Source organism: Neltuma alba, unplaced genomic scaffold, assembly GCF_004799145.2.
Source record: "Neltuma alba isolate B1F8T4 unplaced genomic scaffold, ASM479914v2 tig00011543_pilon, whole genome shotgun sequence".
In the NCBI taxonomy this organism is placed as follows: Eukaryota; Viridiplantae; Streptophyta; class Magnoliopsida; order Fabales; family Fabaceae; genus Neltuma; species Neltuma alba.
Window position 1 is genome coordinate 272,516 of NW_021636205.1, and position 24,912 is coordinate 297,427.

General features: G+C 30.9%; 1 pseudogene; it reads right to left on the reverse strand.

Moving 5' to 3' along the window:
- Window positions 1–13,063: 13,063 nt before the first annotated feature.
- On the reverse strand, window positions 13,064–20,368 carry LOC114714802 (probable LRR receptor-like serine/threonine-protein kinase At1g53430; annotated as a pseudogene).
- Between the last annotated feature and the right edge of the window lie 4,544 nt (window positions 20,369–24,912).

Here is a 24,912-nt window from a genome sequence, read left to right on the forward strand (position 1 = left end):
TTTGTCCAAAGATTAAATATTTGGCATCCAACCCGTGCGTCAGCTTTTAACATTGATGGGAGATACATGTGATTGAAGGGAGGTGGCAAAGGATGCTGGAGAAGGAAGAGAGAGAAAGAGAGAGAAGGATAAGAAACTATTTTCAGATTCATAAAAAAATATTTCCAGATGTGGCTTTAATTTTTGCGCACATGAGATTCATTTGTAGAAGTCTGCCTGATTGTCCAGCATCTCATGGCTGGCTAGCAATTCTGTTAACAACCGTTTAACTATTGTTAACTGTTTTAAACGCTAGGACCTAATAGAATTAGCAGAGTAAATTGAAATGATTTGATAAAAAGAAACAAAAAGAAGGGACTTGATTCAAAACTCAGAAAAAAAAAATTATAAGGATTGAGAAATTAATTTTCTCAAGTATTTTCTTTAGTCTTCTAACCCTCATATTGTTGATCTCAATGATAATTTTTTGTACTAATTATTACTATTATTATTTTAAAAAAAGGTAAAAACACATATTTGGTCATCTACTTTCATAAATGTTTGATTTCGTTATTTAATTTTTTAAAATATCCTTTTAGTCCTCTAATTTTTTTAAAATATATTTTTAGTTCTTGAAAGGGGTCGCTTTGGCTTGGGACTTTGGCTTCAAAAAGGTTATTTTCGAATCTGACTGCAGCAACCTTGTTGACTTGTTGCAGATCAAAACTCGAACCAATTCTTGCAGCTTGACTTTTTTTAATCCCCAAATGGCCATCTTGCGGGTGACGCGTGACAAGGATTATATCGGATCTAATCCCCAAATTGACTAGCCTTTTATTTTTCGGGCTTTAGCCCTCTCTTATTACCAAGAAAAGACTGTCTGGTCTCTAATTTGATGCTTCTTGTTTTGGCTGCCACCATTCAAGATGTATTTTCTTATGCTTCTTCATTGCGGTTTAATTGATGATATTAGAGGTGCCCATTCTGCATAACTCCAATTTAATCAGTTTGGTATTTTTGATGTTAACACCATTTAATTATTTTTTTCTGCTAACTCTACTCTAAAATCATTCAATGATGCTTGTACGCTTTGTTTATTTCTTACGCATTCCATGGAAGTGGACAAGTTTTAATGCTTTCTTTAAATCCTTTCTTTTATATTCTCAGTCATGTTTTTATTTTGTAGATATCAACATATTCAAAGGTTATGAAGAATATTGAGAGGAGATGGAATCGAGATGTTGAACATGACCAGGTTCGAGAAATTATAGCACTGAGCCGGATTAATGAGATCTTTAAAAGTAGTCAACAATTGCAAGACAACTTGAAAATCTTCGTATGATAACCTTTGAAAGAAGCCCTCTCGTTCTCACCAATTTTCACAGGAAGGTTGGACGATCATCATTCAGAGAAGGGGGGGAAAAGCCTCAAGCTCAAATATGTTATTATTAGCTCTGCAAATTCGGCTTTCTTCGACTTTGTTTCCAAATCTTGCTTTTGTGCTTCCTCTGATATTGTATTTTGAACTTTATTATATTATCATGAATATCATTTTGCCTTTACCTCCCAAAAAAAAAAAATTTATGATCCAGACTGGATAATAGTGGATTCAAAACCAAGTTTGCCCTGATTAGCAACATATCAATGTTGATGTTAATTTAGCACATAATAACATTTCCATTTCCCAATTCTACCATTAAAATAATATCGGTGCATTGCCATATTCAGTACAACAAATAGTAAAATATTATCCAATGCCATGATATTCTCGTGCAAAGCATCATCCTCTTGTGATCATTTGTCACATGAAATCTTCGCTGCTACTTCATAACCCAACTGGTTTGAAAGCAAAGATTGTCCCCCCTCCCTCACTAGACATAACCATTCTTGCTTGCAGTGAACCAACCTTGTATCCCTAAAGTTCTCAATTCCCCTAACATCAAAATCCATAACCCAGAAAATACATCTGTCTCGCCCAATGCAACACACCCTTATGAGTAATACTTTCACCCCGTAGAACATTATTCCTTTGCTCACAAATGATATACAAGATAATAATAATCCTCTTAGAAGTATCCACGTGAAACTCACCTTTGACATCTAGGTGAGCAAACCATATTTTAAACCAGATAATAAGACCCTCCTGCTGTATGCATGCACATAAGCAGCTCTCTCCTCCACCCATCTCTCTTCTCACTCGCTGAACTTGCCACTCTTCTTCGCTGGCCGCTCCCTCTCTGCACGTGTGTTGTGTAGATTGTGGCTCGAACCGTGTGAGTCACACGGTGTGACTAGACTACGTGCAAATGTTGACTGACCCAAATTGTGTTCAATATCTTGAAAATTAATTATTTTGTTATTCTAATTTTTTCCCAATTATAATTTATAACTTAGTTTGTATACTTTAGTTGAATAGTTGGCACAAAAATAAACTTTAATTGAATACCACTAAATTTCTATAATTTTTGAATTCAATTGTTTTAAACTTTAACTCAATAAACTAAATATTTATAATTTAGTTATATAAATACTAGTACATCCCTACTACAAAAGTTAAATAACTAATTTGTCAATACTGAAAGAATTATTTAAGTTAGTTATTTATAATAAATAAATTTATTTTTTTTAAAATACTCCTATTAATTATGTCCATTCAAATTACCTATTTATGAAAATTCGTTAACATGGGCAATCCTTCTAGGGATTATTTGAAGGCAAAATGGATAAATATTAAAAATAAAATAGATTAAAATTTTATATTTAGGATCAAATTAAATCTCCTGTTAACATTTATGTGAAGGACTTGGGATTTTTTTTTTCTTTATACCAAATTCAACAAATTTCTACACACGAGAAGAATTGGGCGCGACTTGAACAGGAAAGGGAAAATCTAATTTAATACTATACCTGCACTCTTTTTATAAGGAATAAACAGGAGTACAATTTTATTTCTTATTATAAGAAACACCTTGCTTTAATTTGAAGCATTTATTCGATGGCAAAAAAATTGAAGCATTGAGTATTATTTTTTCCACTAATACCTTCATTAAAAATAAGGCAGAAATTCTACCTGAAAACACACCATAAATAAATAAACTATTTTATTTAAAGTCTATCAGTAAAAAAGACCTGATAAATTTTTATACACAAAATATTTATACTTTGTAAATTTTGTACGCACATGGTATAAATACTCTGATTTAAATCATTCTCATTAATAAAATTTTTAATGAGAGCCTTTACCAGCTCTGCCATTATTTTTTTTTAATTACAAGTTTTTAATCTTACTTTTTAAATTTTTGGTAAATTGAACTGATCGAAATTTCTTTTTTTCCCGGAACTAATCTGGCCGTAAAATGATTGAGGCGAATAAAGCACGAATCATAAGAATTCAAAGGAATAGGATTGGTCAGAAAACGAGAATTGCAAGTTTATTGATATGACAAGTTCACAACGAATTGGTGAAGGAGACCTAAAGCCTGAAAGAATGCGATTGAGATGAAAAGCCAAAGTCATTTTCTGTTTACAAAGCATGCTTGTTTGACCTTCCAACTTTGAACATGCCTGTTCTGTGAACCCAGGGGTAGTTTTGGTATTTCACCTGAAAGAGAGGGGTTTATTAGTAAACACATCCTATATATTTATTTTGTATCAATACCTTATTTCGTAAATTAGAATTAAAAAATTATTTATAAATTATTTCAGAATTTTTTTTACCATACGAAAAAAATAGCGTCCTCGTGTTATAACTAGAGGCTAATCCTTTGGGCTTTATTTCTTTCAGTGAGGTCTTTTCTATGCATGCAACCTGATTCTAATACAAATGCCTTCTCAATAATCAATTTTAATTATTAATATATATTAATAAACGATATTAAAAAATTATCACAATTTTTATAATTTTATAAATAATTTGACTTATTTTTTATTTTGTATGGAGAACTTGTTAAAAACAAAAAAAAATGCATAAGATAATTTTTTAGTCTTTTTTAATGGTTTTTTATTTAAGCAAGAAAAAAGTACAAACAAGAAGTATATAGTCTTTATCAATCAACAATAAAATATAACTCAATTAATGAACATGGGATTGATTTTACATAAAACAAGAGATCCAATTCAAGTTTAGAGATAGATCATAAATATACTAGAATTAAATCTCCATTTATACATACAATCACAATCATGCATAACTTCATCATCTTATAAACACATTTATCTAAAAATCAAGATTGATCAATAAAGATAATAAAAATCATTTAAACAAACTAATCAACACACGCACTTATTAATATATATATATATATATATATATATAACTTCATTGAAACTAATTGTTGATGTGAAAAATTTTGACCAAGTTCAAATATGAGTTCTCCAACAAAGTTAGTGTCATTGAAGGATTTGATGCCTCCGATACGACCATGGAACATAGGAGCTTTACCTCTGAAGAGAATACCATGATATGAGAAGGTTAAGGAAGAGATTTATGATGAAAATGGGAAGAGGGTTTATTGGCGATGCAGAACAATGAGGGAAGAAGAAAAAAAGAAGATTCAGAATATTATGTGACTCCTTATGCATCATGATTTGAATTTTGTGACACATTCTGTATCAGACCTATCAGATTCTGGATTGACAAGCTTTTTGGGTAGTTCTTTAATTTGCCAAGACCTCATTGTGATTGAATAATTATAAGTGTTTCTAGTTATTTGCGAGTTATGACCTTAGACAAATCACTTGTTCAATGTCTATCGTATGAATTTTATGAATGCTTTTATGTTTTTTCTAGTTATGATCCCATGCATGCAACCATTCTTGCTTTGTTATTTCAATCCGTGATCATACAACTGAAACTGATGTCCCTATTAACCAAACTCTCTTACAACTTGGTTTGCATTTTAAAAACCTTCCTCTTCTTTTTTTTTTTTAATGATCGAGTCTGTTTAAACTGAAATTGAACCATCACTACTGAGTTAGGGAAAAAAAAAACAACTTTTCAGGTATCACGAAAAATGCTGAAAATTTTAATAAAAACCCATAAAAATAACAAATTAATCCTCTTAAAATATCCCAATACGTTTTCATTTGATTTGTAGCTATATAATGTTATTTTATTGAAAATTGCTTCCAATCACTAGCATCTGCGGGTTATTTTTTTCCTTTGTTTTTTTCTTGTTTTGTAATTATAGAGATAGATACTAGCAAGTTGATGTTACGAGAAGGACCTGTCATGTGTGTGTGTGTGTGTGTGTGTGTATTTAAAGCTTTGACGCTAGTATACTACAAGAATACAAGTAGATTAGTCATGTGGGTTGTTTTAGAAAGACAAGGATACCATTCAATCCAATTTTATTAGGAACAATAGCAAAAAAGATGATAGAAATTACAAAACTGTAATTTACCTAAGTGGTAAATGATAACAAATTTTTGACAAAATACTTTATTTGTAATTTTGCAATTTTCATAATTGCGATTTTTTCATTTTACTTATCATTGCGCTTACAGAGAATCAAAAAGCATACATAAAACTTAATGAATTAAGTTAATGTTGAGATTTTATTTTCGTGTTTGAGTGGTTTGATGGAATTTTAAATTTTGGTGTTTATTACTTTATCTACACCCTTTCTCATCTTTACCATGTTACTATAATAAAGAGATTATTTTCTTTTTTAAAAAAAGGAAACGTTACTCAAATTAATATTAATAATGATTTAATATCTAAGTATATATCCTTTAAAATTTTTAAATTAAACATCAGTAGTTTATTTTTTTTATAGTCCTTAATCCAAGTGATTTCTTAAATTTTGAATTAGAAAACTATTTCCTCTTTATTTTTCACCCAAAAATTCCCCCTTTGCTTTGTGATGATTTCTCAATTAAATTAAACATCCTCTTCCAGTACCAAAAATATCCTCAACATCCCAATTGACCATGACTTGCTGTTGACACCAGCAAAAATATTTAATTTCTGTTATCGATATTATTATTATTTCAGTTTTAGTTTATATTTTTATTAGGCCGAAGTTTCAGTTTATATTTAAAAATACAAAAATTAACAAATTCAAAAAAAAAACCAGTGAGAGAGATTGACTCAGTCAAAGGCACACCCTGCAGAACATGGATCCGTTAGCACAGGAAAGCAGACGTGGCAAAATGTAGCATCTCGTAGGTGAGAAAGAGCACGTGCTAGAGTTCGGCACACGTGCCTGACTAGGTCTCGGCGATGCATGCGTTGCATGGCAGCATCCGCAGATGTTGGTTGTTTCCTCACTGCCACTATCACGTGACATTTTGGGTCCTGCTCTCCCTCCACTTCCAAGGCGTCATCATGTGTGTGGATCCAGTCGCCCAAGAAATTTCACTTTTTTTGGGGCAAATTGCCAAAACAAAAATCACAAAAATAGAAAAATTGTATATAGGGACCCGCTCACAAAATTGTCAAAACCTATACCCATACTATTGTTATTAAAGCCCACACTAACATTGTCATGGGTTTTTATTTATAATTTTTTATTTTGGTAGTCATTTTTTTGCAACTCTCTCTTCTTTTTTCCTTGGGTTGGGCCATAAAAATTACAATGATTTAAAATTTGTATTCACCTTTTTCAAGGCTCTAATAAGAGTTAGTTTAATTGGTAAAGAGTCAACTCACAACTCATAATATCGTGAGTTCGAATCCTGTTGTTGATATGAGGACTTTGTTAGTGGGTGGTATGTAAATACTTTTATAAGTGCTTTCTAGACATAAAGGCATGTTTTGAATTTAATGAGCTCCCGAAACCCAACTCATCTAAACTTTTTTTTAATTAAAAAAAAAGCTCCAACAGGTGAGGATGTATCTATTTTAATTTATTCAAGCTCAAATAGAAAGGTAAGTTACTGAGGCGGTGTTTAATGAAATTGTCTTGTTAAAGCACATTATGAGACTTAAAATTCTTAATATCATGGAACTTTTGCAAAATGACAGCATAATGAGCCTTTATAAAAGCACAATTGCATCAAGCATGAATCTTAGAAACCTTTTCTTAAGGATTTCTTTGATGCATTACATGAGCTTTTAATGTACATAATAGTCTTATCATCTCCGATCCTTGACATAAGAACGAATTTGATTTTTAATTTAGTCTTATATATAAAACCTCAATCCATTTTGTCTCTCATATTTATTCATTTTCGTCTAGATAGTCCTTATAATAGTCAGGCATATTACATATTTCATTAAATGATAGTTCTAGCTAATACATATGATTAGTAAGGATATTTTAGGAAAGACAACACCTATTTATTATAAATAATTAATTTAACTAATTTTTTAATCTATTTAAATTAATCAACTAACTCTTGTATTAAATATCAGAGTCAGCATTATATTTTAGGAGTACATAGTTTTTGGTGTAATTGAGTGAGGTTGTACAAGGTAAGACCACATAGCATCATATAATAGTATCATATATATTTAGTGATACACTTTCTAATATTATCCCCCCCCCCCCCACCACGATAAAAATGAACGCTCTCGGCAAAAATTTTCTTCAACAAATGTAATTTTTTGCCCAACTTGGTCCTATATGGTTCATTTGGTGGAGCCTCAGGTTGGGAATACCAAATTATCAAGCTAGCCCAAGCCCAATAAGCTCACCTCAATCTCATGAATAATAAGTTGGGTTAAGGTGCATTTAACAACCCGAAGCATTTTTCCAGGTAAATCCAGCACCCTAAAGTATTTTGTTATACATCTAGCATCTTGAAGTATTTTTTTTAAGGTACGTCCAGCATCGTAAAATATTTTTTGATGCATCGAGCACCTCAAAGTATTTTGTTGGGTACGTCCAGCACCCAAAAATATTTGTTGGTGCATCTAGTCCCAAGGCAAAAAAAATACTTCAGGGTGCTGGGCTCTCCTAAAAAATACCTTGGAGTGATGGATATACTACAAAATACTTTAAAGTATTGGATGCACCTAAAAAAATATTTTGAGGTGCTGGATGCACCTTAAACCTAATAAGTTCATGTGATAATACAAAGGAATCAATTTGGATCTAATGAGCACAATTTTAAAGAAAAAGCCTAATCTTAAAAGACTAGTTTAATATGAGAAAAAACTTATTGAACTTTTAAATCTCATAAAACTTGTGAAGTTTTCAATGTGGAACATATAAATTCCATGTGGTGTATGAAATTAAGGTGATAAGACATCCTCATTAGCCTCTTAATCATGGTACTACCAAAAAAATAGCTTATAAAAATTAGTAACAAAAAATTCTTCTATGACTAAATTTTGATGGATTACTAGTAAAAATTATGTCACTAAATTTACTGACGGATTATCAAGGGTTTACTAAATTAATGATGGATTATTAAAGAATTTAGTGATTGATTAGCCACGTAATTATATTTTTTTCACTAAATTTTGTCTCTAATTTGTTGCTAATTATGTCACTAAATTTTTAGCAAAGAAAAATTTTTGTCACTAATTTCTATCATAAAATTTTTAATGATTTTTGTCATTAATTTTTATGAAAAATTTCAAGTGACGAAATTTTCTGGTCAGTATTTTTGTCAAAAAATGTTTAGACAGTATTTGTGAAATTGGTATTAATAAGAATATCATCATTGATCTCATTATTAACACTTCCTAAAAAAGAAAGATGATTTTTCTAAAAGTTGGTTTAATGTTTCATTAAAATAATTCTACTTATCATTAATAATAATTAAACAAATAAGATAACAATATGACTTTCTTATAGAAACTATCATGACAAAGAAATAATTTTATTATTGGCGCAATATGGATGCCAAGATTTCAGATTTTGGCTTAACCAAACTTAAAGAAGATGAAAATTATCATATTAGCACAAGAATAGTTGAAACAATGTTAGTATTCTACTACATCTTTTCACCATATCATTTATGAAATTCAGGATAGTATTAATAGGTATGTCCTTCTCAGGTTTTGCTTACACATTTCTTGTTTTGTGCATTGTCTATGGACATTACATATTTTCTTATTATAGTGAAATGTTTTCACGGGCCAATCTTGCGTTCTCATCACTTGGTTGACAACTCTCCTTTAAGCATACTAACAAAGGACATGCATGATATGAAAGTTAATGGAGATGAGTCAGTGCATAGAAAAGCCACCTCCGACATTCTCGGCTTCCTCTAAGGAGTTCCTTGAGTCAAGATAGGGATCGACAATAGCAGTGTAGGGCCCCACTAGATTGTTTTAGTTCACGAGTTCGACTCCTAGAGGAAACACCTTTATAAGGAAGAAAAGCCACAAACCTCAAACTGGATTAACTGGATGATAATATTTTTAAAAAAAAAAAAGTAAAAAGACTGGGACTACAAGTTCAAGTAGGGCTCCTCATCAATAAAGATCATTGGCCAGTTATTTCAAAGTATGATGTCAGTAGAAATCAATCAAACTATTATTTTATGAAGAATATTGGATATCATTGATTTTGAGTGTAAGTAGTAACTAACCCAGTAAAAAAGACTAACAAACTCCTTCATTAGTGGATGACTACTAATCTTTTTACCACTAGCTATAGTAATTTATAGGGCAACCACTCTAAAGTTATAAATATCTACTTTTTCGGTCAAGTATTCTTGCATTACATATTCAGGAGCCCTATAGCCACTAATAAGATATCAACTCAATTTCATCGATAAATTCTCAGCTTCCTCATTTCAACACTGAGGAAAGCCGCCTTTTTAGCTATGGCGACCCCAGCTTACAGGACTCCTTACAATTCAAACAATTCTTTAGTCTCAATATTTTCGTAATCTTTCTCAAGCATAATCAATACATGCCAAGGAAATAAACTTTTTATGGGCATATATTCAGTTATTTAATTCTAGATTAAACATAAATATGATACATTAAAAATTACCTTGTACACTGGCCCAAACCCTCCTTCACCAATCCTATTTTCTGGGACAAAATTGTTGGCCTCATCTTTGATATGTTTCAATGAGAAATAGCTCGTTTCAAGAACATAATGAAATTTGACCTACTTGGGATAATTGAAATAGCATATGCAAGAGGTTCATGTACACCTATATATACATATATCAGGAACAATAATATATTGCTTTTCCAGCCCAGTATAATAAATGAATCTCCAACGTGTTATTATGGACATCAACATCAAAATTCTTCACATTAATGCCCTTACCAGCCAGTGCCACCAACTTCCTTCGTAATGTTTACTCTCAGATATTTCTAACCCTGTCAACATATACATGCAAAAGCTTCATACTTTAAGAACTTTAATTAACATACAAAGCAAACGCAGCACATTGAAGCATTATATAATCATTAATCATTTAATTTGCATGGCTAGAGAGGATCTTATTTCCTCACTCTTCATTGGGTTCTCTAATCACTAGAAGAAAATTTAGATTCACTCACTTGAATTGAAGCATCAAATATACGCCTTCCAATGTTGGTGAAATCTTGGTCATGTGAATACATAATCTCAACAAAAATATAGCTTGACGTTTATAAACAATGAATGATCTGCATGACTGTTGACAACCTCATTTAAAAAGAAGAAAGAGGTTCTATCCAGTAACCCAAATATCATTATTAGTTCGTAACATGTATTTTCATTTTTCAGGTTTTGGTATTAATCTAAAAATAAACAACACTTTCATATGAAAAATAGAAAAGCACAAAAGACTAAAGCATCAAGAAATAAAGAAGAGCATCTAACCAAGAAAAGTTAACAGCAAAAGAATGTAGCATTAACCATTAAGAATCAAAGACTGGAGAACAACATTTGCCTGAAAAAAGAAGAAGAAGACGAGGAAGAGAGAACAGTAATAATGCTCTAAGTTGTGGGGTCAAAACCGAGAGTAGATCTCCTCAGAAGCCCATTCTTCTCCCAATATCTCTCAGTAGCAAATCTAAACCTCCACTTTTTTGAGGAGATCAACTCTCAGAAAGTGCTGAGAGCGAAATGAAAAAACAGAAAAGCTTAGAGCTCGTAGGGATGAACAGTGGAAGGTGAGGGAGAGATCACCAATATGGAGGAGAAGTAGTGATGAAATAAATAAATAACCAAAAAAATGAAGGAAAATAGAAAGAGATGGATAGGGAATATAAGAACAAACAGGCAAAAAAGAGGCATTCTCAGGGACGTCAGACATGAAGGGCTTGAGAGGCATTGTGAGAGAAGGGAATAAGAAAGGAAGAAGGCAGAGAGGAGGAATTTCAACCTTGAGGAGCTATACTTCTACCTTTCACATTTGTATCACACTAACTATAATGGAAATGGTTCTCTTTTTTCAACTCTATCGTCGACTTTGAGGGTATTATCTTTCTCTACTTCACATTTAATTACTGATATTCACTATTGTAGAAGGAGGACATTATCTTTCTCTGAGAGAATCAATATTTTTATGGTTCATTCAAACGCATTTAATTTTATCATATTTTTTAAAATATAGTCCTTAAAATGCTTATCCTTTTCATCTTCTTCCTCTCTTCAATTAGATTCCCTTCCACTACACTGCGAATCATCCTTATATAAACAAAAGGAATCCCTCATAACTTTCAGTTTCATAACCTCCTTTAGCAACCTGTTGACCCAAAAACCTACTGGTATTTTTTTTTTTTAAGAGTTCACATGGAACCTGTTGATCAATGCTACTTTTTCTTACATAATGAACTATGTACTAGCAGGTGGTTAAGTTTCTTTAATGTTATTCCTATTTGAAGTCATTAATTATGAGAAAAAAGTAATACATATTTAAATATGGATAAAATAAAAAAAAATTTCATTTTTAGGTCAAGTTAATAATATAATAATCTCCCATTAATATGAAAAAAAAAGACAACAAACTTGTCTGGAAAATGTGGATGTGTGATGGAGTAATTTACACTAAGTTTTTGTTAAATAATTATTTCAAGGATGATATATGTAGTTCAATGGTCAAAGTATTCGTTGATTTTATTTTTGCCTTCTCCTACAATAATTTTCTAGAGAAATAAATATGTACGATTATCATGAGAGACTCGAGATTCTTGTGTATTCCCCTTAATTTGCAAGAGATGACGAATTTTGATTACTTACAAAAGAAAAATTAGTCACGAGTCTTGCATCAGCGAGAAAAGCTTTTTGCTTGGTCCTACTATTTATCACGACCAACATTGTATTCAAATGAAATTCAAAAGGATTCTTCCCTCTCAATTATCACCAAATTTTGGTGGCAAAACTAACTTTTATTTCATCAGTCTAAAGCGCAACTCTTGCTTTTGACGTTCATGGGAAAGAAATAGGAAAGCAACTACCATATTTAATTTGATTAACAAAGATAGAAACTAAAACTACTATTACATGTGAGGTGCCAGCTGTCATCTTTCAATTTTCTTTTCATTTTTGTTGTCTCTTAGGTTTTTTTAGATTTTCAAAATATTATTTTGTTCTTTTTATTATCAGATTATATGTAAAGTGAGTGACACTTAAAAATTTTATGAACAAGAAATTGTGTAATTTTGAATTTTTTATATTTTAAAAAAAAACCTAAAACTATGTAGTTTCTTATTTAAAAATCATGAAAAAAAAAAAAAACTACATTATTTTTTGCCCATAAAATATCAAAATGTCTTTTTTTTTTTTGGGGTAGAATCTAATGGCATAAACTAAGAAAATGCATTTGGGAAGTCTTGAAAAACTAAGATGAAACTAAGAGGGAGCAGCGAACACCCAAATCCATGGGCACTAGAAAGGGCTAGAGGTGTTGAAGACACATACGAAGATGAATGGGTTTTTTTTTTTTTTGGGTCAAGAAGATGAACAGGGTTTAGCTAGTATGGTTTGTCATGGGTTTGTGATTGGGCTTGGGCACTCATTCTTAACCAAAAACAAAGCTCACAAGACTGACAACTTTGTTTAGATAATTGTCCATCATCACGAGAAAACTAAGCAAGAATGAATTAATTAACATTTTGCATTAGGAAGCTCAATAAAAACAAGATATATATATATATATATATAAAAAGAGAAGGCTGTGTGTTGCACTTATTACACATCACATTTAAACTGCAAAATAGAGGAACTAATTCGCACATGCAAATTCTTCTTTATACTTCACGTTATATTTCCGGTCTTCGAATAATATCTACTCATTTATGAAAGATCGTAGTTTCATGCTTGGTTCCCAACCTACATTTTGATCAAATCATATGGAGTTGGAATTCTTAAGAAGCATACTAGATGAAGAGAAATCTTTATGATATGAAGAGAAACAGAGGAATCAAACCACTAATTGAGCCATCTGTTACTTTAAATCTTTTCTTCACACTTTCATATGAGAATGCAGAAGTAGCTAAGGTTTAACTACTATGATTATATTGTGATGATGCACTATCCATTGCTTCAACCCCTTGCTTCACAATTTCATGTGATTTTGATGTAGAAGAAGAACTAAAGTTTTGGTTATGGCTTTCGTGAGATGATTGTATCTCCAAGGCCTTGAATCTGGCAGCCTGTTGATCACTCTCCCGACATTTGATTGTTAGGGCTTGGATTGGCAACTTTCCTTCAAGCATGCAAACAATAGAGGACATGGATGGCCTTAGCGTTGGAGATGGGTTAGTACATAGGAGTGCTAGCTCCAACATTTTCGTGGCTTTTGTGAGGAGTAGTTTGAACCAAGACTTGGATCCACCAGCTCAAGAAGGTTTCCTTGCTCTTGAAGAACATAGGCCTTCAATTACATGAAAGTATGCAATTATTAGAAATTCAATCAAACCATTAGTTTTATGAAGAATATTGAAGATCACTAATGCTAAGCGTAAGAAGAGTAACTAACCCAATCAAGAAGATAAACAAATTCCTCTTTTGGCCTATAACTTGTGTTGCTTTTTCCACTAACAATTTCTAAAGCAACAACCCCAAAACTATAAATATCTGCTTTCTCAGTTAAGTATCCTCGCATAGCATATTCAGGAGCCATATAGCCGCTAGTAAAAAAACATGTAATGTTAATAATCAAGTCATAAAACAAAGCTTGTGCAAAGAAAGTCTAAGAAGAAAAAACCTATTAATATTATTACTAAACCAAGTATAACAATTATATTGATCTAGTAAAAAAGATGTAGTAGAATATATATACTGACATTGTTCCTGCTATTCTTGTACTTATATGAGTATTGTCACCTGCATCAAGCTTGGCTAATCCAAAATCTGAGATCTTGGCATTCAAATCTTTATCAAGTAAGACATTTGTTGCCTTAATATCCCTATGCACAATTTTCAACTTTGATTCTTCGTGAAGATGAGCTAATCCTCTTGCTATCCCTATACATATCTTCATTCTTGTAGGCCAGTCCAGGTGTATCTTTTGTCCTTCACCACCTAACATTAATATCATCAAAGGTATCTTAATTAAGAACATATTACTATCGAGTCATTTAGTAAAAATTAAATATTTGTAGAAGTTGTTTCAAACGATTAAATATATTTGAATTAGAAAAAAAAAGCCTAAAATACGGCATCTAAAATTTGTCTTTTAAAAAAATAAATATATAACTAAAAGCTGTTGGCCAATAATATAAGCACGATTTTACATAGCGATGTATATCAAAACAATTTTATGTGTTTATACTCAATCAATTTTATCTTTTCCTTATAATACTCCATATATGGTAATTTTTTATTGTAAAAAAAAGTGAAGTTCTTACCAAAAAGAGCACTAGCAAGACTGTTGTTCTCCATGTACTCATATATCAACAACAATTGATTTCCTTCAACACAACATCCATAAAGGTTTACAAGGTTTGGGTGTTGCAAAGCAGATATCATTCCAATTTCATTAACAAATTCACGACTCCCTTGCTTTGATTTAGAGGAAAGTTGTTTCACAGCTATGACAACACCATTTGATAGCGTACCCTGCAATTCAAGTTACCTTTTAGTCTTAATTTTCATAATCTTTCTTAAGCAAAATCAATATGTCTTAAAGAGATAACCTCTTTATAAGTGTATTCAATCATATAATCTTGGTTAATGATAAATATGATACAGTAAAAATTACCTTGTACACTGGTCCGAAACCTCCTTCACCAATCTTATTTTCTGGGGCAAAGTTATTAGTGGCATCTTTGATTTGTTTCAAAGAGAAATAACCTGTTTTTAGATGTAAAAGTTCTGCATCAAGAATAAAAGTTGTATAAATACAAAGCAAAATAGATTGAAATTACAAAAAAACTTGGAAATAATTACATATATGCAAAAATCATTATTTATCCATTTGACTTGCATGATAGAATTCAAGCATAAGAAAAATTATTTTTTTCTCACTATGTTATACCAAATTATCAATAGATATACTAGCTTTGTTAATTTTGATTTTGATCTTACGTTTGTCTTTTGAACCGCTGCCACCTAGTAAGCCCATTTTTCGGAGGACAAATATTATTACTATTAGTATGATGAGGAACAAGCATGATCCAACTACAATTCCAGCAATGGCTCCACTAGAAATCCGAGGAATTTTGAAATCTACATGACAAAAAAGTAGTAATGGTTATGATTCATATCAAAGTCAAAATCATCATCTTTCAGCTTAAGCTAGAAAGAGTGTAAACCAATATATATGAGATTTGATTTACTTGGGGTGACTGAAATAGCAGATATAAGAGGTCCATATACATGAGCATTATAAGGAACATAGGTAGTTCCTTTTCCAGCCCAGTATAAATGAATCTCCAAGGTGTTATCATTAACATCAACATTAAATTCCTTGACAATGCCCTTGCCAACGCCCCTAGCTTCCCTCATAATGTCGAAATCATGCAAATAGTTCCTACCCTGTCAAGATATACATACAAAAGTTTACCTTTCAGAGCTTTTGTTAACGTACATAGTGAAAACAATTGAAAGCATGTTAAATCATTATATATAGTAACAGTCTTTATCTTTATAATGAGAAATTCTTGCATACTCCTCGAGCGTCACATAATCCATGCTCTATCGATGAAAATGCTCTAGGTGTCCTTTCTTATGGATCCCACAAATTCTATCATAATGGGTCATGGAGGGAGAAAAATAATCAAGAGAAATTTGTGGGATACACTTGGAATATTTCATTGGAGAGAGTACTGATGACGTGGCATTCCAACGGTATGTAAGTATTTCTCGTTTATAGTTAGCCATTTAGCCACCCATTAAAGAGATACATAACCATAGTTGTGAGCTTACTTGATAGTGACAGATCCCACAATATTTATTTCTCTTCAACTGTATGGCTTCATGGGTGTAGAGTCTTATTTTCTCACTATTCATGGAATTCTCTTATCACAAGAAAGTAATTTAAATTCAACATAATGAGACTCACTTGGATTGAAACATCAAATATGCGCCTTCCAGTGTGATGGAAATTGTGGTCATAAGAATACATAATCTCAGCAAAATACAGCTTGACGTTGTAATTTCCGTTAATCATACAGAGGCCATGGTACTTGAGAGACACAGGGGAAATGCGAGCTGTTTTGTAAAAGTCAGGACCAATAATGTTGAGGGGAAAATTGTTTGTTGCTATGTACTTATTACTGTAATCTATTGCTCCTGTGCTACTATAAGCCCATTTATCTTCACTGGCAAAAAAGTATGAGATACCCTCAGGATCGTCATCTCCTTCATATTTATTCCCCTCATATTCAATCTCTTGTCCTCCACAGTTTATGAACAATGAATGGTCTGCACATAGGGACAACCTCATCAAAAATCACCTCTATAAGAGAATCCAAATGATTAAATTCATAAGATCATGATCTCTCTCTATATATAAATATATATTGTCATATGATATTGATAGTCATTTTACCGTTACATTCACTAAAATATACATTATTTAGTTAAAACTCTTGAAAAGGTTTGTGATGGGAAAATAAAATACAACTAAAAAAACATAACATCATGGGAAACTCTAAAATAAGCAAGAAGACACTCACACTTGGGTTTTCCTCCACAAGGAAGGCCCCTTTTTAGGCAAGTATGCCTGCAAGATGAATAAAAGTCACAAAACACGAATCAAAAGCATTTAGAATGAGTGAAACAAGAGTTATAAGTATAATCTTACGAGGTATTTGCTGAAGATGATAGACTTGAACCCAAGTTTCTGTATAACCAAAAAAAGAAAAAGCCTTACAGTTGTTGCATAATTTCTTAAAGAACAAGAAAAAAGTAGTTTGGAGTTGGAGGATAGGAGCTCACATTTTGTTATACTGACAACGAGGCATAATAGTCTCCGAAAAATTGTTGTAAGATAAATCACTGCAATAGAAAATGGTGTGAAATTACACATGTAAGTTTTTTTCCTGCTTTATTTGTGTGTGTGTATATATATTATTAGATAAAGTTTAGATGAGTTGGTTCGCCGGACTGTTCTTCTTGTTATCATTGCATGCTGTTTTATTGCTATTGGGACTTATATTCCTTCCCTGAGATTTCATAACAATTCTCCCAATTTTTTTCATATGTCAAAGCTCAAATCAAAATGACATTATGCAAAGAGGATTAATTAAAAATGATAAGAGATTTAAAGGCTAAAGATGTTTTTGTCAATAAGATTTACGATAATTAATTTCAAACAATAATGCATTTAATTATATGTAGTAATGACAAATAAAATTAAAATAAAAAAATATTTTACTAACAAAGAATCAAAATTGTCTCCCTGTTGCACTATCCAATCAGGAATTTTTCCGGTCAGAGAATTTTCAGTTAGAATCCTGCATACATAATTAATAAAGATCCATTAAAAAAGAGTAATTAAGGTCCAGAAAAAAAAAACACAAGTTATGTACGTGTGTAGAATGCTCCCTTACACATATTTTAGGGAACTTGTACTATTTGGGATTCCACCTGTCAACTTGTTGAAGCTCAAATCTCTGTAATTAATACACAGGGCCACAAATATTGCTTCATAAAAATAACTAAAAAATAATATTACTAGTAAGAAATAGTCCACAATAAAAGTAAGTAGCCCTAAATTAGGAATTAGGTTGTCAATTAACCATTAAATTAGGAATATTGTTTGAGGATGAAGCAACTTACACTCTCTCTAAATTTTCTAAATTTTCTATATAGTTTGGAATGTAGCCATGGATGGAGCAATTTCTCAGCACCCTGAGAGAAAAACAAAGCATGAAAATTCATTGAGAATGTATATATATAGCTCATTTTTTATAAACAAATGTTCACCGCACTATTAAATTCTCAACTTACAGGTATTTCAAGCACATCAATTTCTCTAGATTAGGAAATCCCATTATTGCTGGGCCGTGCAAATCAGATATTTTCCTGAATTAAAAATTAGATACAAAACAATATCAATAATCATCAAACAGTGTGCGAATATGAATTACAAAGGAACAAGTACTCACAAATATTGCAAATTTGCTAAATGAGATATGGTTGTAGGAATGGGGCCTTCCATGGACGTTCCCTGCAAATTCCTGCCCAAATAAAAAAAAGTAGTGAAAACAGTACTTTGAAAATTAAAGGAAATACTTAAAAAGCCCAGTCCACATAGTTTTTTTTATTTGTTTGGATTAATTTTAATTGCAAAATTTAAAATTATTGCATTATTTTATTTTATTTATTTACTTACTTAGCTTGGACTAACATACATACTCATACCTCGGTTCAGTTTTGTTCCTTATTTTCACTCCATGAATATCTCCCACATAGATAAAATTTTTTCTCTCATCTATTGTCATTGAGAATTTAACTAGTTATTAAAAACTGATTATTTTATACATTACACAACCTCCCATCCTTTTCTATGTTACACAATTGTTTTTTTGGAGAACTATTTGAGGTCCTAAAAAAATAATTACTGATAAATTCAAATGACAAGTGGTCAACATAAACCTATAGTCATTTTCTACTAAATCTTGTCACTACATGTTGCTTACTTGTTATTGTCTGAATTTACATTCTCTTATTGGAGTCCTATAATAATTCTCCCTTCTTTCTTTGTCCAACAATTTCCAAAAAATTAAATAGAACAATATAATGGAATAGTGGAGTAAATGAAAATAAAAGCACTAAATTTCATTGAGCTTATTGAGTTCGATACATTAGGTTCGTAAAGTGCTATCTTATTCAAAAGGAAAGCATCTTGTTTAAAAGGAAAGCATTATGATAGGAAGCATATTAGACTCACATTTCTCTGAGCTGGGTCCAGTTCCCAATAAAATTGGGTAATTTTCCTGATATGTTGGTCCCAGCTAACTCACTACAAAAATGTTAGGAGAGAAATTTTAAAATTTAAAACAAATCAACACAACGTCAAAAATAAAATATAATGAAATGACTAAATCATATTATGCCACTCACATTTGTTCTAGTTTTTTCAGATTACCAAAACTTTCGGGTATTGCCCCCAAAAAGTTATTTCCAGCAAGATCCCTACAAGTTCCAAATCCTTAGAAACAAATAACATATCTAAAAGCAATAAGAAAAATTATCTATAACAGGACTAATTTGGTAGTGACAATGCAACTAATAAGATAAAAGAAATTTATTTGCACTTGAAATAATATTCTTACAAGCCGCATAGCCGCGTCAAGTTTCCGAGACTAGAAGGAAGAGTCCCTTCCATTAGATTATCTCTCAACCATCTGCAGAAAGTAGCAAAACCATAAAATTATTTCCCAATGCAACAATAAGTTTTAAAAACTCAAAGTGTAATGATTTATACTTACAAATTCTCTAAAGTTGTAATTGCACCAATTTCTTCTGGAATTGAACCACTGATTGCGTTACCCGAAAGGTGTCTAAGACATGTGTTTAAGAGATGAATAATGCATATGGTCAAGTAATCCGAGCTTGTATAGATGCAAGCATGAAAACATACATGAAAATACATATATACATGCATATATATGCACACACATTCACAGCTCTCTGATCACTTACAACGTAACAAGAGGGAGTCTAGCAAAGCTCTTTGGGATCGATCCATTCAGATAATTGTAAGACAAATCACTGTGCCGCATATAAAAGTTGCATTTCAGATAACAAACTCCCACATTTCAATAAGCATATAAATACACACAGAGACACACATTCACAGCTCTCTGATCACTTACAACAGAACAAGAGAGGAGAGATTAGCAAAGCTCCTTGGGATTGGTCCATCCAGATAATTGTAAGACAAATCACTGTGCCGCATATAAAAGTTTGCATTTCAGATAACAAATTCCCACATTTTAACTAAGCATATAAACACACATACATATATATATAAATCTAAGCTATTATAAACCAATAATTGAACTAAAAAATTTCATTACTTACAGTTCTTGCAAATGGCTAAGTAATCCAAATTCACTTGGTAAAAATCCAGAAAGATTAAGACCCTTCATAGTGCTGTCATAAAAAGAAAACACATCACTAAAACTATTTACATAGAGCTAAAATAAAATAAGTTATCTTATAATTAGCACCAATATGTTGGCGGAAAAAAAAAAAGCACCAATATGCATTTGAATATTAATTTTATTGCAAAGCAGAGCCAAACCTAACTTATTCTAAATATCATATAGAAATGTATCTCAAAATCAAATCAACTAGTTTTAAATAAAGAAAGGAACAAAAAGTAAGAAAGAAAACTTTTCAACATTATTTGGAACTCATTGAACACAGCTTAATTTAGATTGGAGCTTGATTCGTACCCAAATTGAAACGGTTACGTTGTAACCATATACACAGATGCACTTACATATCTGTAACATGACAAACTTTTCCATTTGAGAAGCTGCAATTGCATGTCACATCCCTTATGCTGATGCCACTGGTCTCATTTTTGAAGCCTCCATCGACACAAGAACGTGGGGTCGCATTCCAATTCCAATTCTCTATCTTCGATGATATTGTTTCTAGAACTTTCACTGCATCAAACAAAATTCAGTTTTTTCAAAAATAAAAAAATAAAAAAATAAAATTCATGCACCATAAAGTAAGAACCTCAACATCTATATTTTCTGTTCATAGACATCAGTAAACCTTTTCTACATAAAGAAATTTCAAAGTACTTGCCGTGGCCCACTGTGTTTAATTTTGACACGCATTCATATTGATGAACTTCTCCAACTTATGGATCATGCAAAGCTGGTTCAAATTCAATTTAAAACGCTAATAAAGGCCTAGCCTATAAATTCAAGTTGTAGTAAACATATATCTAAGTTTTTTTTTTTTGTAATTCTTATATTGATTAAGAAATGTCTTCTGATCCAGAACAGCATCAGTGATGCCCAAAAATCACGTTTTCCCTAATAAGCACATCGGAAAGTAAACATAAAAATATTTTTTTAATAGGTTAAAATACACAACTTCCTAAATTTTATGTCAGTTGCACGTCTCCTCCCTAACTTTTAAAAATTTAAACTAATGACCTAGATATTTCATGTTCTGACTATCAATTTCCCTACTATTAAAATTAACGGTTTTTGTCATGCCATATTTTTCTTTATCATATGCCATTTCATTTTAAAAAAATAGTTGGTATTTGACATGTAATTTTACATACTAAAAATATAACATACTTAAAAAAATTAAAATATTTATTTCACCATTTATTTTTAAAATAAAAGAGGTAGAAATGCTTAAAAGATTTATCTCAAACGCCAAATATTATTTTTTAAATGAAATGATATATAATAAAAAATATAAAAAATTTGTGATATGTCAAAAAGCGTTAACTTTAACCGTAATTTTAGTAGTAGGGGAGTTGAGATTCAAAACATAAAATATCAGAGTTTTTAAATTAAACTCTTAAAAGTTAGGGAGATGATGTGCAACTGACTCAAAGATAAAAGGGGTTTGACATATTTTAGCCTATTTAATATATAATGATATAATTGATTAATTTATCATTTTTACGACCGTGGTTTACAGTTTTCAAATTATTAATTAAAACATAGCTTTTATTTTCTTTTTACAATGATATATCTCAATGTATAAAAACTATTAAAATAATTAATATAATTTTTCAGAACTTTTTTGGTTTATTTTATTTAAAAAAAGAAGGATTGATAAACGACTACTAACACATTTTATAAATTATAAGCACAAGGAGACTGCACCGAATAAAATATATAGCAATAGCAAGAAAAGTCAAAATGAATTGGGTGTTATGGAAATTAAAGTAGATTGTTCATATTTATTTCAGTTTCATGGGTGTGAGGACTAAATTATTCAGAAATTATAACAATCATATAAATTAAGCTAACAAGATATTTTGCATAAATACATAACAAGTAATTGATAAAACATGATTTTCTATCATATTCTGTGCATGTAAAAGAGATTACTAAGCTTTATTAATCTATCCAGGTTGCCCAAAAAATTTTAGATATGATTTATATCTATTAATAATGTAGAAATTTTAATAAATCGCATTCCTTATACCAAAAAGAAAAATATTATTATTGATTACTTTGTTCTTTGAATTCAATATTAGCATAAACTTAAAGCAGTGGCAAATAAATGAATAAAATAAATTGCTATAGTTTTCAACCATTGGAATCCCGTTGGTAAAAAGGGAGAAAAAAACAGAGAAAGAAAGAAAGAAAGAAAACATTTGAATCAGTTTACTTAGTTCCTTTCGAAGGGAAAAAAAAAAAAGAAGGATCAAGTCTCGAAAGTTACAACAGTTTTTTTATCACTGCTTGTTCAAAAAGAGGAAAGGGTCAACCACCACGTTGACCCCTTTCTTTTGTGTAATTTTTTTTCGAACAGTAAGAAAACAGATGGAAATGAAAGAATTGATCATAACGCTAAATAGAGTAATATAGTATATGCTAAGGACTAAGAAAAATAGAAAGAGATTAATTAACAAACCTTCATCTTCTGGTATGAGGTGAGCATTGGATCCATAGTTCATGAAAGCTGTCGAAGCAAAGCATCCAAAAACAAAAAAATATAAAAGTTTAGAGATTGAGATCCCAAACTCCATTTTGGTAGTTTGAAGAAACTAATTTTGTGAGGAAGCGAAGCAAGAAGGAGGAGGAAGAAGCAGTTTGCCGAATCACACAGTAGCAAAGCACAAGAGACGAGAGAAGAAGCCAAAGATGATGCAGCAGAAATAGGGGACCGCATTCCGTGCTCATTAGGATGAGCACGGCATGCTCAGCACTCAAAACGCAGGCGTTTTGACTTTTGAGTGCTGAACAGTGTGGGACTTTTTTTTTTGCTTTTTTTTTTCTCTCTTTGTTCATCACAAAAAAATGATATTTATGATATTTAATATAAGATTTTGTTTGAATTTTATTTTGATCCTAAATATAATATTCTAATCCACTTTATTCTCATATTTATCTATTTTTTTTCAAAGTAGTCATTATAATAATGATAGTTTTAACTAATACATTTGATTAGCAAGAATATTTTAGAAAAGACAACACCTATTTATTACAAATAACTAATTTAAATTAATCTAGTCAAATTAATCAATTAACTCTTATATTAAGAACCAAAGGTATTATATATTAAAATTATTTTTGGATTAAGTTTCATCGAATACTCTAAAATAATTTATCATGTGTATTCAATAAAAATACTAGATGTATCTAAAAAATATTTTAAAGCATTGGATGAATCATAAAATATTTTAGAATATTAGATACATTTGATAAAATATTTATGTGATGGAAGAATCAAAAAATATTTCTAAAATGCTGAACTTGCTTGAAAAATAATTTAGGATGTTACATAATTGTAGCAGAAAATATTTTAAGATGTCTTAAAAAAATATTTTAGCGTGTTAGATGAAACTGAAAGTTAAACCAAAAATAATTTGTATGTATATATTTTTTTAATAAAAAAGATTAAAAAAAAAAGAGGAAAAAAAAACTGAGGTCTCGCTGCTCGGCCCTCAAAGCGCTGGTGCTTTGAGCGTTGAGCACGCCGTGCTCATCAACCTGATAAGTACGGAATGTGGACGCCAGAAATAGAGGCAAGAAGAAAAGAAAAGCAAGTCAAGATTTCCAAAAGGCTTCTACTTTGTTGGTCAAGTCTTCTGCACCAACAAAGCTGTTGAATTTTTGGCAGGATGTGAACCCTGGAGGATGTACCACAATGAGTGGCCGGTCTCTGCCCCATCCTTTTTAAGCGTGATTTTAGCTCATGACTTGACCAAATGACGAGAATCTAAGGGTAGTGTACCGTGTACGTGCTTCTAAAGCCTCGAGGAAAAGTATTGGCTGACGTAGTTCGTGTTTCTTGTTGGATTCTAATTGTTTTTGGCTTGTTTGTATTTTTTATTTTCAGTGTTTTATGTGTTAGGTTGTATCTTTGGTTTTTTGACAGTTTATTTTAGCCTTTGGCCTATTAGTGTTTATACTATTTCTTGATATTAATAAAATTGATTTTCTTACAAAAATAAAAATAAAAATAAAAGGCATTGAACAGCTGCAAGCCGTTTCATAGGTAATGTGATTTTCAACATTATAATAATTGGATCTCTTAGAGTGATGAACCAATGTGATAAGATTATCATCAAATTTGCTATTATTAAATCAAGATATTCTTATTTTTATATGTTAAAATAATATAGACAAAAGCATAGCTTTAGCTATTAATTTTACGCAAAATTTTAATTTGGTTTATTAATTTTATAAAGTATTTTTTTCAATCCTCCAATCCTCACATTATTTTGTTATTTTAAAAAGGTAAAAATGTACATTTGATCATATAATCTTATAGAAGTTTCGAATTCGTTCTTTAATTTTATAAAATGTTTTTTTAGTCTTCTAATTAATCCTAACACATTGATTGCAAATAATTATTTTTTATCGATGATTATTATTTTAAAAGGTTAAATTTAACATGTGAGTATTTATGAATGTTCTTGCTTTTATTAACATTTAAAATTATGATATCAATATTTTTTTCATTGAGACTAACACTA